Source organism: Sciurus carolinensis, chromosome 4 (genome assembly GCF_902686445.1).
Source record: "Sciurus carolinensis chromosome 4, mSciCar1.2, whole genome shotgun sequence".
Taxonomy (NCBI): Eukaryota; Metazoa; Chordata; class Mammalia; order Rodentia; family Sciuridae; genus Sciurus; species Sciurus carolinensis.
Genome location: NC_062216.1, coordinates 159,713,566 through 159,729,831, shown reverse-complemented (window position 1 = coordinate 159,729,831; position 16,266 = coordinate 159,713,566). Strand labels below are relative to the sequence as shown.

Here is a 16,266-nt window from a genome sequence, read left to right as displayed (position 1 = left end):
ATTCCCGGGCCTCCGGCTCCGCTCCGCCCCGCTGTCACTCGGGTCTGGAGGCTCCGCTCCCACCCCAGCATTCGCCACCAGGCCTGCGCAACAAAAAGAACGCGCGCAATAAGGGACCCCCGGCCCTGCACCGGAATAATTACCATTTAAGAGGCAGCTATTGCTTTTCAGCAATGACAATATAACCTGACTTTCAAAGAAAGACTTGGACACCTATGGGAAAACGTACAGGGTACTAAAGAGCCTGCGCTTTAATGGAAACGTTCCCTACCATACACTGAAGTAAGGTCCACATACTTCATTCTGGTTTAGAGGTTTTATTTAGTGCTTGTATTTGCTAAGTGTGGCTAAAATGCTGCTAAGGACAAGTTAAGGTCAAGGGCCCGGAAATGAATTGTCATTACAATTAGGTGAAAGTTCACGGTTGCAAGGTGTCTGGAAATTATACAAATATAATGGGGTTAATTAACCTTTGCTAGCCCTCAAAAAGCCAGATCCCTGCTCAGGATATAACTCAGTGGTACTATGCTCACCTGGGTTCATCCCCAGTACTGGAAAAAGAGAGAGAGAGAGAGAGAGAGGTGCCAAATCCCCTGCAGTTTACCAATTTACCTCATTTCATGGGGCACGAACATTTGAGGGAAAATGCACAAGATGCACACTACTTAAGCGACCTTTGGTTTTGCACCACCTCAGAGTGGAAAAAGAAAAGGGGTAGGTAGGGCTCTCCACAAAACATTTGGAAGTCTATCAAAGGTTAACAGTCACCTAAAAAGTGAACAAAGCTATGAGGATTTCAAACATGCTACAAGGACATGCAAGTGAAGTCTAAATTGGGTATGTGTTGGAAAAACACCATTGGCTCACTTTGGAAATTCAAGTTCATGAAGGAACTCAGGTTATTAGTCACACAAGTAGAAATGTGTAAGTGACAATGGAAGGAATACACAGAGGACATGCACACTCCCAAAAACCTTTTTAAAACTGCAACAGGTACCCCTTAAGCAAAAAAAAGAAAAGAAAAAAGAAGGAAAAAGGGGGGTGACACACTGCATCTGGTGATCACAAATTTCAAGTAACTAGGAAATAAACTGGCCCTATCGTCTCTTCCTGTGCATTTTTTAGACCAGTTTTCCTTTTGTCTAGTTTCCTGCATGTGAATAATAAAACATAGTATTAACTCTAAAATCCTTACATTACCAATCATCCACAACTTTTTTAAAGTAGAGGCAATTCAGGAAAAAACATGGCACTTTTCAGAAACAGCCATTATGGTTATCTCATATACAGTGCCTGCATGTACTGTATTATCCTGTGCCATCAGATTGTGAGGCTCTCAAAAATGAACACTTGGCTTTAAGTATTCTGAACTATTCATTTACAGATGCAATTGAGTATGTGCTGACTGAATGAGTAATAATGTACTTTAAAAACTTTGTTCCAGGGTTGTTATAAATTGTGTGGTGGCAAAGATTAATCTCACAGGATTGGTGGAAGTAATGGATTCTAAACAATGAAGGCAAAAGTCAGCTGTCTTTTGGAAAGTATCTTATTCCTCCAAAGCAAAGGAAAACAGAAAAAACAAAGACCTAGGATCATCAAAGAGCTATATTCTTCCCATCTGGCCAATCACAAATTAACACTTATACCTGTCTTTAATCTTAGGTGAAAATGTAGTTAAGAACTCCAAGACCCAAATCCAAAAGTTTCCTTTTACAGTGAACTGTATTTTGGGGAGCATATTTCATCCACTTTAAATTCAATAAAAACAATCTATACTAAAGAACTCCAAAAGACAAGACAACCTTACCTTTTTTTCCTACTGATTCAGGGGAGGGAAAACAATTCTAAAATGCGTTAGATCTGTTAATGGGACTGGACTATGGCTCAGTGGTAGCGCACTGGTCTAGCACGCGTAAGACCCTGGGTTTGATCCTCAGCACCACATAAAAAAATAAAATAAAGGTATTATGTCCCCCTACAACTAAAAAATATATTAGAAAAAAAAAAGAAAAATCTGTTAATTCGGGCTGGAGGTGTGGCTCAGTGGTAGCGTGCTTGCCTAGTATGTGTGAGGCACTGGGTTCAATTCTCAGGACCACACAAAAAATAAATAAAATATATTGTTGTCCATCTACAACTAAAAATATATATTAAAAAAAAGCACAAGGTTATTAAAAGTTGTCACTTCCAGGGCTGAATTAATTCTATGCTATATCCAGTCCCCAGGAACCTCAGTACCATAATTTAGATCATCTGCAGAAAGGCAGACTTGTATTATATTCAGCCTATAAAAGTCTGCCTTTATAAAGGTGCACACAATTTTAGAGTTGCTACCAAATAAAACCATCTCAAGTTTAATGTTTTTTTCCTCAATCATTTAAATGGGATTTCTATACTTGTGAACCTTTAAATCATTAAAACTGATTTCCTAACCTAAAATCCAATTACTACTAATTATCGTAAATGTAACTTAAAGGAAGGCGTGGCAACACATGATTTCGAGTTCTACTGGCCAACTTTTCTAGGACTAGGATAGAAAGCCCAAGTGCAGTCTTCCTCTGGTTCTTCCTCTCCTCTCCTCTCTGAAGAGCTGCTACCCAAGCCTCCATTCCCTCCATTTTCCTTCTTCCATATTATTTTTTAGTTCCTTTCCCAGAAGTCCAGACTGATTTACCGCAAGACTCCTACAACAAATGGATTTTTATGAGACTTTCTGAGCCAACGCCAGCAGCAGAGTGGAGTCCCATAGTTTAAAGCTACACAAGTCCTGCTATCGGCTACTCCCAAGACTTTTCTGTGCCTTTTCTCATAGCAGCGTCTCTCCCCTCAACCCACCAGAGTATCTGTTTAATAATGAGTTGTGAAGATGTGGTAAAATTTCTGGTTTCATTTGTCATAGACGGTAGGCATGATGTGAGGTACATTTTCTCTTTCAACTTAATTTCCTTTAACATTATGTTTATATAATGTTTGCTTTGTTTTTTTGTAGTATATATTAAAGTTAAACTTTGCTGTGATCAAGTTATGTGTTTTTTGTTTGCTCTGTTTGGTACCCAGGACTGAACCCACTGAGCTACATCCCCAGCCCTTCCTATTTTTAGAGGGGGTCTTAATAAATTGCATAATGCCTCACTAATTTGCTGAGGCTGGCCTTGAACTTGCACTCCACCTGCCTCAACCTCCCAGGTCACTGGGATTACAGGAATGCACCACCATGCCCAGCAAAAGATCTGTTTTTAAAAGGAGTTGGGGGGGAGGGGCGACACACAAGCAACCATAGATTCTAACAGGAGACAACAAACCTGAGTTCCAGTCTTCATCTGTCAGCTGTTGTTAATACCTTTAAGCAGACTGCTTAACTTTCAGCCTCCAGTGCCCTCATGAGTAAGATGGGAATACTACTATTTATATCACATAATTACTCAGTATTGAATGATGATTACGTAACAGATCAGACAGTATTTTCAACTACTGAGTAGAAACTTAATCATTTATAAAGTATTGGCCAGGTGGTGGCAGACACCTGTAGTCGCAGCAGTTTGGGAAGCTGAGGCAGGAGGTTTACGTTCAAAGAAGCCTCTGCAAAAGCAAGGTGCTAGGCAACTCAGTGAGAGCGTGTCTCTAAATAAAAATACAAAACAGGGCTGGGTATGTGGCTCAGCGGTCAAGTGCCCCTGAGTTCAATCCCCAATACCTTACCCCCCCAAAAATTGTAAACTATCCCCCAAATAGCTAATGTTTAATAAACATCAGATTACTAAAAAAAGGAAGAAAACCTTGTATGCAAACCAGTAGCTTCATTCCTTATTGTTGCTCTAGAAACAGGAAAAAAAAAATTTAAAGGTCAAATCAGTAAAAAAGAAATAAAGGAATATATCCCATTACAACAAATACCAAGGAAAAGATATTTGCCATACGACAAAAAATTAAAACCTACTAAGGTTTCAACTATTAAAAATATGTAGAGGACTCTGAAGGTTAAATTTCTCCACCAGATATTTTGAAGCAGAGTCACAAAGAATCTAAGTTTATATGCAAAGTTAGTTAATAATTAACACTTACTTATTGTCATTCACAATTGTTTATCTCATGAACAACTCCTTAAAGTCCAGCAGAATTTTTTAAAGTACAGTATCCACAAAAGGTTTAGAATAACTCCTGTTCAAATAAAATGTCATTATTATTATTATTATTATAGCAGGGCTGGGGACAGAACCCAGGCCTTCACATGTTAGGCAAGAGCTCTATCACTGAGCTACACCCTATCCCAAAACAGCATCATTATTATTTGTAAAATAAAAGATAAAATGAAAGCCAGGTCATACTAAATAATACGGACCCACCTGCAATGAAGTATAAAAAACTGCACCTTCAACCTATGGTCAAGACACACACTTAGTGGCAGTTAAAACCCAGGGCTAGTAGTATGCCAAGCCCCAACAGCATAAACAAGGTGCTGAGATGAAGATAGAGGCCCAACCACACCTCACAAGTCAGCAATGAGCATCAGCCTGAGTTCAAATAAAAAACATGTTTTCCCATTTTCTTCAGTCTTTGAATTTCCTCACTTGTAAAGTCTGTCTCTCCCCACGTTTTGGAGTGCTAGGGATTGAACCCGCGGCCTGTGGGTGCTAGACAAGCACTCTTACCACTGAGCTACCCCCTACAAATATACTTTCTGAGACTTGACATGACTTTCTTCCCAACCGACCTGGACACATCTGCATAAAATGCTGAAAGCTGATAATGTTACTGTCCTACAGGTTTTTAAAAATTCTGATCTGCTCCCCAATGTGCCACCTAGAATCTTCTGAACAACTTAGAGTTTCGTCATAGCCCATCTTCAATGAAATCAGAACCGTGATAGCTAAGTTCTTCCCTTGAGTGAGTCTGTCCCTACCTCCGTCCATTCGCTCAACAAATATTTTGCTAAAATGTATATGTGGTGTTAAAAAATGTATGGAAGATAGGAAGATGTGTTATTGTCTCCTAATTTAATAGGCCCAGTGGAATGAAGTTCCATTCCACAAACTTCTAACGAATGAACATCTCCTATATGCTAGGAATAGCAAGATGAATCACAAGCACACCACTGCATCAAGGAGGCTGGCACGTGTCTCAAAAGTAGTAACAAAAACCTGCGTGCCAGAGGTGTGAGCACTGCACACAGGCAGCCTGTCTGGGCTCCAGTGCGAGCTCCGCCACCTCACTAGCGGTGGTACTGGGGGCATGCGCCTTTAATTCTGCAGGTCTTCATTTCTGTGTCTGCAATACTGGACAACACAGCCTTCTTTGGAAAACTATTGTGAGGATCTAGAATCTGGTGTCTAACTGGCATTCCATATAGCAGGCACGTGCACTTAGACATGAGTACTACACAGCTGCAACCAGGCACATGCACAATAAGCCAAGATCTCCACCCTTGATATGTAAGCCAAAAACTTATCATTGGCAGGATTCTTCCTTTCCAAAGATAAGGATTTGTGGAAATGCTATGTGTACACAGCAGAGGGAAAGAATGGCCAAATCTGCTCTTGTTCTATGAACTGGGAGACGCCTGGAAAAGTGGGTTTGGGTAGAAACAGATGTCAGGAATTAAAATAAAGAACAGGACAAGGAGATCCCAGGAGTCTGTGGAAGGTGAGGGAGCACAGGAGGAGGTAACCAGAAAAGCTTGTCGGGGTCAGGACCCAGAAGGCACAAGACACCAAGCTAAGGGGTGTACCCTTTATCCTGTGGGGAAGTGGCAGTCAAGAAGATGACTCTGGCAGCAGATGGGCTAGGAGGAGTTGAGAATGGAAGGCTAGTTAAGAGACGGTTGAGATGGTACAGGCAAGAGGAAATGAGTACTCTGGCCCTGTTGAGATGATGTAGGCAAAAGGAAATGAGTACCTCACCCAGGTAAAACCCAACAGCGGCAAAAGGCAGATGGTGTGGGAGAGTCAGGCTCTGGTGAGTGAACAGACCAAAAAGGCAAGAGGAAATCTGAAGCCTGGACCACAGAACAGTGACACTACTGTGAAAGAATGGACAGCAAAAAGAGGTTCACACTATCACTTGGCCAAAGCAGCAAAAGGGAATGTTGGGTCTAAACATGGATTCACAATCGATAAAATTTATGATCATCAGCACAGAATCATTCATTTATTTATAATGGCAATCTAAGCTTCTTTTAAACGTCAGGAGTCCTTACCCTTATTTTCCTCTAAGGTGAACCAGAGCTCTGCTCGCTTCCCTCATCCTCAAGGCAACCCTCCAGCCTCTTCAGGCCTCATCCTGAAGCAGGCCAAAAAGAGTTCCACTACTACCTTTGCTCCAGAGAGACGATCTCTATCAGAGGAATCGAAAGAAACTCAGTTTTCTATCAGTTTTGGTAGAGCAGTGAGAAAGAAAGGGAATGGGGAGAGTTAACCAATTACTACTCATCTCCTTGTGTCCACTCAGCTAATAACCTGGCTTCTGGTAACTTCAGAAGGTAGGTTGAGACCTGCCTGTTTCAGCATCTACTCCCCAGGGATGGACTGCTAGGCCACCACACCTGACTCTAACATGATCACATCCCTGCTCCCACTGCAACAGCCATGCATTCACTAGGAAGTTAACCCTGTTACTCTGTGTCTGTCATCTCTTCTGTTATTATTAGTCAATTTTAGTCTCCTCACCCTAGATCATAACTGCAAACAACTGAAGTCTTCACCATGTCTAACTCTGAAGTGTTCCATCAAGTGCTTTTTCACTCACTCTGCTTCTCCCCTCAGTACCACCACAGGCATTTACACAAGTGATTTCCAAACTCTGGAATCCTGGAAACACTGATTCACATGCAAGGAGGTTCCCTACAGGAATACTTGCAATCCTGCCTTAACTAAGATGTTTATGAAAACCAGATGTCCTTGAGCACCAGGACTCTATTCATAGTTCTTAGGGAGCTTCCCAACTCCAATTTCACACACAGACGACCAGCTTACTTCCCGACTTCGGTTCCATGGCAAAGTGTTCAAGAGAAAGCATATTCCCTTGCTGAGTTCCTATTTGCTGTTTTCTAACATTTGAGGGGCATTAAAGAGCAGAGAGCAGTCCTTCGTTTTCCCCAATTGCAATTATTAGGTCAACCAATCTTGATCAAGCTGCCTTATACACTAAAGTAGCCTCAAGCTTGTTATTTCCCACAAGAATTGCAGGAAGAGGCTTATTTAAAATAAATAAATAAATAAATAAAACCAAAAAAGCCAGCTGCCTAGCCCCTTCTGGAGCATCTGCTTCAGGACTCAGGCGAAGCTCCAGCATGCATGTTGCACAGCCCTGCAGAGGACTGTGCAGGTGGTCTGCAGGCTGCACATTCTGAGACATGCTTCTGCAAGCCTTCATCCTTTAGGCTCGTCAGCTCCTCCCAGAATTCGCTCTCCCTTGACTTCTATAATACACTCACTGTGAAAGCAAAGTAGGCTTTGCTGCTGTTGTCCTTTTTTGGGAAGGATGGGGGACTAGGGAAGAAACTATATTAAAAAGAGAAAGGAAAAGCAGACATCGTGATTAGTTTCCTGTCCACTATTTACCCTGCAATTAAAGTATGAAACCTTAATCTTTTTCTTTCTTTTTTAAGATATGGACTTTAGGATTATAACACTAACCCCATAAGCTTTTCTCTACTCAAACCCAATGTTCCCTAAAGATGTTCAAAACCCAGCAGTTAGGCCCAATGTAAGCAACAACACACTAGAAGTTCACAAATCTTTCAAGCCAGTAGCCCCTATCTTCTTCTGTCTCAGCGTAAATAAAATAAGCAAAACCCAAAAATTAAATCAAATGATACAAAAAGTAGAATGGTAAGTTTACTTAAGACATTTGCTAAATGACTCTTAAAAGTATGAATGGGTGGAAACCTTTTCATCGATGGCATCACATACCTCACCATATATTTAAAATCAACTGTGATCATGGAGTTGAAAACATCAGATCACATCAACAGAGTGAGTTCCAAAAGTTATAATGATTATTTTACTCCCACTGATGTTTAATCAGGAGCATCAAAAGGATTATATAAAAATCAAATGCCTATATAACTTTGGAAATGTAAACTTATGACACAGATGAAGAGAAAAGAATAAACTGACCTGAAGAAATATTAATAGACCTTTGTCTCACCTTACTTGGAAATTAAGTCTGAGTAACATAATTATTTTAAATAAAGCTAAAAGCCTTTTTATGTCCTTTAATTATTTTTACATTAATTAGCTATTTGTCTTTGAAGTCTAGTTCCATTTTTTTAACCTCATTCATCAGAAAGAACAATAAATCTTTTTAGAAGAAAACGTAGTAAATAAAAGTACAAATGAATTGCTAATGTTATTCCTAAGAGTGCATACTTCTAAATACATTTTTACAGTTAATGCAGGCCTCAGGTTTACTTCAAAAAAGGAAATGTTCAATACCAGCTCCATTTCTTAAAAACTACATTGATTCGAGCTGGGGTGCAATGGGGCCCGCACACGCACATAATCCCAGTCACACAGGAGACTAAGGTAGGAGCATTCGAGTTGCAGGCCAAGCCTGGACAACTTCGCAAGACTGTCTAAAAATAAACTAAAAAGGACCTGGACGTAGTTCAGTGGTAGAGTGCTTGCCTAACAAGCCAGAGGCCCAAGGTTTGATACGCCCTCCCCGCAAAAACCTGCATAGATGCAAATGTTTAAGGACAAAAAGGAAATCTCCAAAAAATCAACACAATGTATGAAGGCGATCGGATTAGAGGCTTTCACACCTGGTCATCAATCACACGATGTGGAACATCCACAGGCGGTCCTATCTGCTGAACATGCGCCCTGGTGCCAAGCACTTTTCCAACCTGTAGGCTAAGACCATCCACCCCTCACTAGGTGGATCCTGCTTGCCACCAGCCAAGGGAAGATTTCTTCCTTTCTGTCCACCCAATTGTCAACTTCCGGGCTAGAAAAGAAACCACGAGGGGAACTGAACTCACCCGGGGTTTCCTTGTTACCTTCCTCAGTCTGAGGTTCTGGGTTCCCCAACCCCCAGAGAATTAAAGAGGAAAGTCACAGGGGCCAGTCTGATGACGAAGATAAGCATTTCCTGATCCCCTTTTCTAAGGAGCTCCCTAAACAATTTAAGAGATGACACTATCGCTAAAATTTTTAAATAATTTGCATTAACTGGGAGGGAAAGAGGAAGGAAAACAGAAGGCAAAGGGCACTTTGGAAGTTATCTCGTCCGGGGGCGGGGGCGCACACCGGTAAGCTCGGCTACCGGAGGCAGGACGGCAAGCTGGAGGCCAGCCTGGGCAACTTGGGAGCCCCGCCTCACAGGAACAGGGCTGGGGATGTGGCTCCGTGGTAGAGCGCCTGGGTTCAAGCCCAATCCCGCAAAAACAGACAGTCCTCTTCACCGGTGAGAAGAGTTTCGCGCTCCCCTCCGCGCTTCCGCGGTCGGACCCAGCCCGGCAACACGTGCGCGGGCTGGGCGCCGGCTGGGCGCGGGCTGGGCGCGGCTTGCCCTCCGGGGAGGCGCCGGCGCCGCGGCCCGGGGCTCGGGAAGGCAGGCTCCGCGGCGCGCTCGCAGCCTCGAGACGCGGGCTCTCTCCTACCTTCAAGGTCGGGCCATGGCCGCGCGTCGGCTCCGGCTCCACCGTCCCCGGGGCCCTCGGGCCTGCGCGGCCCAGTCGGCGGGCGCTCCTCGCCGGCTCCGCGGTCCTCTGTGGCACAAAAGCGGAGGCGGGCGCGAGCTCGGCGACGCGGCGGGCGGGGCTTCCGGCGGCCGCGGCCGGCAACCGTGCCCGGGGCCCCGCGCACCGCGCACGGGGCAGAGCGCCCGCCTGAGGCTGGCTGGGGACGTCGGAGTCCCGCCAGGCTGCGCCGGAGCTCAAAGGCCTGCTTTTCCAGTACGCCCAAATCCAGAAAAAAGCCTCAAAAGAATCACCTCAAGACCCAATTACCGCGCTCTCCTCCCAGTGGACCGTGCTTCGAAGTGTGCGCCCCGGGGAATGCCAAAATGAGTTCACACGGGACTCCGTGCACCAGGCCTGGTGCTTTACAGGTCCACATTTCACCTTCACTACATGCTTTGGAGGTAGGCATCAGAGGCCCATTAAGTGAGGAAACCAAGGCACAGGGAAGAAGAGCTAAGCAGCTTGCCCAGTTCCAGCCGCCGTCACCAGCAAGGGCAACATCCGAACGCGCTAACCACTAGCCAGCACTGCCTCACTGAACAGGTAAGAGCCAGCTGGCAGCCGTAGCTGCTCCATTTCATAGTGTCAAGATGGGCAAGCCACTTGTCAAAACATGGAGTTTACACACGTGCTTCGCCAGTTTCTCCAGATTCCTGAGGATGCAGTGGTGTGAAATTCCTGGAAAGGCATTCGGGTATAGTTCTACTTTCTTAATGCTGTCAAGGCTCTGCCGATCTACACTTCAATCCCCTGCCACCGACATTCCAAGACTCGTGCTCCAGAAATGACACAAAAGCCCATTTTCTCAGAGTCTGCAAACCGCCTCTACCAAGAGAGCGAGCAAGGAAAGCGCCGCCGACAGGGGGCCAGCCTCACCCGCCGCACGCAGAAGCTGTGGGTGACCCGGACCACACTGCACCTTACTAAAGCCGCGTCCCTCTCGGACCTCACCCGCTCTCCCCTCTAGATTCCTAATGGAACGCCGGCCGCACGGCAGGCGGACGCACCCCTCCCGCTAGCAAGCTGCCCCCAGCGCGCTCACATGCCTGGTGCCGGCCCCGAGCGCCGTCTGCTCTCCGTGGACGCGAGCTCACGGGAAGGCGAAGCGCCAAAGACGCCCAGCTCCGCGGGCAGCAGGGCCCGACTGAAGCCGGCAGAGGCGACGCGGCGGCTGGCTCCCAGTGGCTGTCAGAAGCCCCGCCCCGCCCGAGCGGGAGGGTGAACCGCCAGAGTCAGAATGACAAAGCAAAAATCCACTCCTCGTGCAGCCCTGGCGACCTGCGCCGCGCGGCTCGGCCAAGAGAGCGCTCCTAATTGGGCGCCAGCGTACCTGCCCGCTGGTAGCCGCCCCCAGCGCCAGCCTGGGTAGAAACCAGGAGTGTTTGGAAGCAGAACCGAAGCACGTGCTCGACCTGCGCCAGCCGGACGTGCCCCGAGGCACTGGCGCGGAACTTTGCTGCCCACTGGATCACGTGAGGCTCTTTACAAATACTGATGCTTGGCTCCCACCCCAGACGGTCTGTCGTCTTTGGTATGGGAGTGCCCTGGGCATGGCAGCAAAGTTGGGGACCCACTGCCCTAAGGTAATGGATTAGTCCGTTTGGGTAATTCCCCAAAGGAAGTTAAACATCCACTTCATCCTGACTAATCCTGAAGTGACACATTCTCACCAGCACAAAACTTCCCCTAAGCGTACTTCCTCCTTGGCACACTCGGGTTTGGGTTTGCCTGGTTTGTTTTAAGGAAAGCCGTTCCAGGTTGCCTGCCGCCCCTGCCCTCCGCTCTTCCCTGCTCTTGCTCGCGTTCTTACTCAGCACCTTCACTAGTCGGTGGCCGTGAGTGCTTGCTGAATAAAGAAACCAGTGTATGTCTTTTCAGCCCTTTGGATGACGCCAGGCTGAAAGACACTGAGGGGAAAGGGCCACAGGCTCCTCACTGCAGGGAGAAGCCCCGCCTCCTCTGAACTGGCACCTCCTTCCAGCCCCTTCCCAGGTGAAAGTCACAGGGTTGCTTTAGCCCACACCTAGGTGGGCGTGTGTGTGCAACCACACACACACACACACACACACACACACACACCACATCTCATATGTCGCCATATATGTGGCGAGTATATGAGCACCTCACCTGAATCAGGATGACTTAGCATATGGGTGTTCAGGGAACAATGTCATTAAGGAGTGGAAAATGGAAAATGGAAGGAAAAGAAAGCTGGGAGAAGGGAGGACACGGCATGTGCTCCTGGCTCCTCCTGAGTCAAGCTCTGTGTGAACTTGGTTATACGCCTTATCTCATTTAAACTATACACCAACAGCCTGTGACCCAGAAACATAAACTTCTCATTCCTAAAGACATATAGGAATACAGCTGTTGCAAAAGCATGACTTAGGAGACGGAGGGATTTTTAAATCATTTAACTTGAAATAAAGTACTAAACGCCAACGATGAAGATGGATTTCAAGAGCCTTGACGCTGACTGCATCTTGTAGGGACACACAGTTCAAGGTGATTATAGTTAATGTTTTCCAAGTGCATACTAGAAAAGGGTAGATCAGACATTTTATCTTCAATTGTTCTTAGGTAAGCAAATTATAGCACAAATCCCCAGAGTAGCTCCATGAGCTATTTTCTTTTTAAGTTAAAAAAGAAACCCACCATTTTAAACACACCTTCCCCAAGGTTATAACTCATTGGTACAGCACACGTTTAGCATGTGTTGAGCCCTGAGTTCAAGACCCAGAACCACAAAAATAAAAAAATAAAAAGTAAATAAATAAAAACACCTTCCTTACTTTTCTTTCAGACCCTTCTTGCGATGCCTTACCCTTTTCAGGAGACACAGAAAACTGTCCCTCTGTTGAGCTGCTGGCTGAAGAAGAGCCTGGCCTCTCCCCACTGCACATTGTGTTGCATTTGTTCTCCTCACACACCTTGAAGGGGCTCCTGTGATTCTCCCTGTCTAAATTACCTTCCCTCCCTAACAGTCTAGTCCCTCAGAGCTCATTTGTATATGTGCTGCCAAAGCGAGCACTTTCAAAGCTCATTTGGAATGTCACCTCCTTTGGGAGGGCTTCCCTGATTTCTACCCACTGTTAATCATTACTTCCCTCTTCTGAGTCCCCAAATACCTAATAATAATTACACGTCTTCGAAATCCCCTAGAACCTTGGAAAGGCAAACCCTGTTTGATTCATCAAATCTCAGAATCTGGCATATTGTAGGTAGTCAGAAAATGCTAGAAAAATCCCTCTGCATTCCTGAGCTGTCATCTAAGCTAAAACAGATCTATCTATACTGGCGTTTAATCAAGGGTCCTACTGCATTAAACCACGGTTCTACCTATAATAAACCTACACACACACCTACACACACACACCAAGTTAGGACACCCAAATCTCTGTTCAAATGTTCAGCTCTCCAGGACCCTGGAGATCAAGTTCACACTTGCTTTGTTAATTCTAGCTGTCCACATGTTCTGCACTCCTCTGAGGCAGCAAAACCTTGCAGGAGAAAACAAAGTAAAAATGATTTCAATTTAGTCAAGACCACAGACTCAAACGAATCTTCTATCCTGTCAGCAACCCTTTTCATCACTAGTATATTTGTTCTTCTGGTTTCCAAAATGACTTCTATTCCTTTTTTCTTAAACTTCTAATATTCCTACACAATGCCCCCAGCTCATAACCTACTTTCTACTTTAGGAAAACAGAATCACTCAGATTCCACCCACACTTCCCCTCGGCCACCAAACTGCCAGGCACCTGCCTTTATTTCTGACATAATGAAAGCCAGCTTCTCCACTTGTGTATGGTTCCCATCTTTTCTTGCCTTCTCAATCTTCAAGACCTTTACTCCTGGGCTGGGGTTGTGGCTCAGCGGTAGAGCGCTTGCCTAGCACGTGTGAGGCACTGGGTTTGGTCCTCAGCACCACATAAAAATAAATTAAATTAAATTAAAAAAAAAAAAACAAAAAACACTTTACTCCTGAAATTAACTACCCTCTCTGGCTTCATCCACTTCTTGTTCTCTCACCTGATCATTTCCATCATTCATGCAAACACACCATTGTTTTCTCATTTTATAAAAAAGCCTCCATGACACCCTGTACCCCGTACACAGCCCTCGGAGCTCCCACCTGCTTCATTGTTCCCCTACAGACAAACAACCAAAAAAAAGTTTTGAAAGAGCTCTTTGCACCCAGAAAATGAGTAAAGTAGGGGTAAGGAGGTAAGAAAAGACCTAAGAATGTGCTGCTTAAGCAGGGACCAGGAGCAAGCCATGAGACCACCTGGGGGAATCCAGGCAGAGGAAAGCAGCTGTAATGGAGCAGTAAGCTGGGAGCCTGCTTGACTTTTCCAAGGATCTGCACAGAAGCTGTGTGTCTGAAGCTCAGTGAGGAAGGGGGCAGAGGGGTAGGCAGCTACGTCAGAAGAATACTCAGAGATCAGATCCCAAAGGCCATAGTCAGGACCCTGCATTTCATGTTAAATGTGATAAGAAACCAGAGTGTGGAGAGAGGAGAAGGCAATGATCTAGTTCCTATCTTGAAAGGACTGCTCTGTGGTATGGACAGGGGATGGGGACTTAAGAGTAGAGGTACAGAGACCAGTTAAGAAGACACTGTGGTCAGGCCACAGTGGCACACACCTGTAATCCCAGTGGCTCAGGAGACTGAGGCAGGAGGATCGCAAGTTTGAGACCAGCCTCAGCAACTTAATGAGGACCTGTCTTAAAATATAAAAAGGGCTGAGGATGTAGCTCAATGGTAAAGTGCCTCTGAATTCAGCCCCCCTATAAACACCTCCCCCCTCCAGAAAAAAAGAAAGAAAAAGAAGTTGTTACTGTAGTGGCCCAAGCTAGAGGTGATAAAGGCTTGGATTAGGTTCCATTAGGGAGGTGAGAAAATATATTTGAAAGTAAAGCAATTCACAGATGAATGGAATGAGAGACAGAAAAGAAAGAGGAGAATCTGTGATGAATCCAGACTTTTGGCCTTGGCAACTGAGTAAATAGTGACATTGTTTAATGAAAGGAAGAATAGTCAGGGAAGAGGTGAAAGCAATAGTTTGGGACTAACTGGTTTCAGAGATCTATCAGTTATCTAAATGGAGATGTTGAATAAGCAGTCAGGTAATCAAATCTGGAGTCTCAGGGAAGTCAGACTAGGAATAAAAATTTATGAGTCAATAAAAGACATTTAATGCCATGTGTATTAGAGTTTTCCAGAAAAACAGAATCAGTAGGGTGTGTGTGTGGAGAGACATAGAGAGTTTTTGTTTTGGTGTGGTTTTGGTAAGGGAGATTGAACCCAGGAGTGCTTAACCACTGAGCCACATCCTCAGCCCTTTTTATTTTTTATTTTGAGAGAGGGTCTCACTAAGTGGCTTAGGACCTCACTGAGTTACTGAGGCTGGCCTCAAACTTGCAATCCTCCTGCCTCAACCTCCCAAGACACTGGGACTACAGGCATGCGCCACTGTGCCTGGCTGAGAGAGATTTTTTTAAAGAACTGACACATTATTACGAAGGGTGACAAGTCTAAAACCTACAGAGCTGGCCCAAAGGCTAGAAATCCAGGCAGCAGTCTGGAGGCAGAACTGTTTCCTCTTAGGAGCCCTCAGTCTTTCCTCTTCAAGCCTTCAAATAATTGGATAAAGCCCATACACATCACGGAGGGTGATCATCTTTACTCAAAGTCTACTGATTTCAGTGTCCGTCCCACTTTAAAAATGCCTTCAGAGCAACATCTAGACTAGTGTTTGACCAAACATGTGGGTAACCATAGCCTGGCCATACAAAATTAATTCTCACCCTATAGCTCGAGATGAAGTTACCAGGGAGTTGATATATTTAGGATAATGAAGAAAGCCAGCATAGAGCCACCACACTCAAATGACAAAGGAGAAGGACCCAGCAGAGAAGCCCCAGAGTGAGCTGGAGAGAGTTAGGAGGAGAGCTGAGGCAGTGAGTCTCACAAACCAAGGAAAAGGGAGATGGACAGAGTCAAGCACTGCTGAGGAATCTTACAAGACCTCCTGAGTCCCGGAGGTCAGCGCCGACTTCTATGAAAACGAGGAGGAAAGGTATTGTAATCAGAGGGGGTTCAACCAGAAACAGGAAATAAGGAGATGGAGGCAGTGCATGTCGCGAACTCTTTCAAGGGTAAGTGGAAAGGGACCTGAAGAGGATATAGGATCCAGAAAGGTTTTTGTTAGTTTGTCTAAGGAGGACATAATTATAGCATTTTTAATACTGAGGCAAGTTCCAATGAGGAAAGGAAGGAAAGGAGGTCACTGCAGAAAGGAAGTCCTTTGAAAGTAATTCCTTAGGCAGCACAGACTCGGAGCAAACCCGGGAACGAGAGCTTAAGTACCGAGACAGTCAAGTCACCCAGGCTCTCGGCTTCTTTATCTTCTTCCAACAAGGGCCTCTTCCACCTCCTCATCTCCCCGAAACCTTCCCCCAACACCTAAGCCCCTGTCATTAGCTTCTTCCAATCCCTGTAATTACTGCGCACCCTCTGGCCACAGGGCTTTGCTAACTGCCAGCATCCAGCAAATCCAGTTCAAACACGTCTGCCT

At 45.2% G+C, this 16,266-nt stretch overlaps 1 protein-coding gene across 1 annotated transcript in view; it reads right to left on the bottom strand.

Annotated features, from left to right (window-relative positions):
- Txnrd1 (thioredoxin reductase 1) overlaps positions 1–9,754 on the bottom strand; it is a 54,010-nt gene extending 44,256 nt beyond the window's left edge. Inside the window, 1 exon segment of the mRNA XM_047548335.1 lies at positions 9,605–9,754. The gene's annotated coding sequence lies outside the window, so the exon portion shown is untranslated.
- Positions 9,755–16,266: the final 6,512 nt, after the last annotated feature.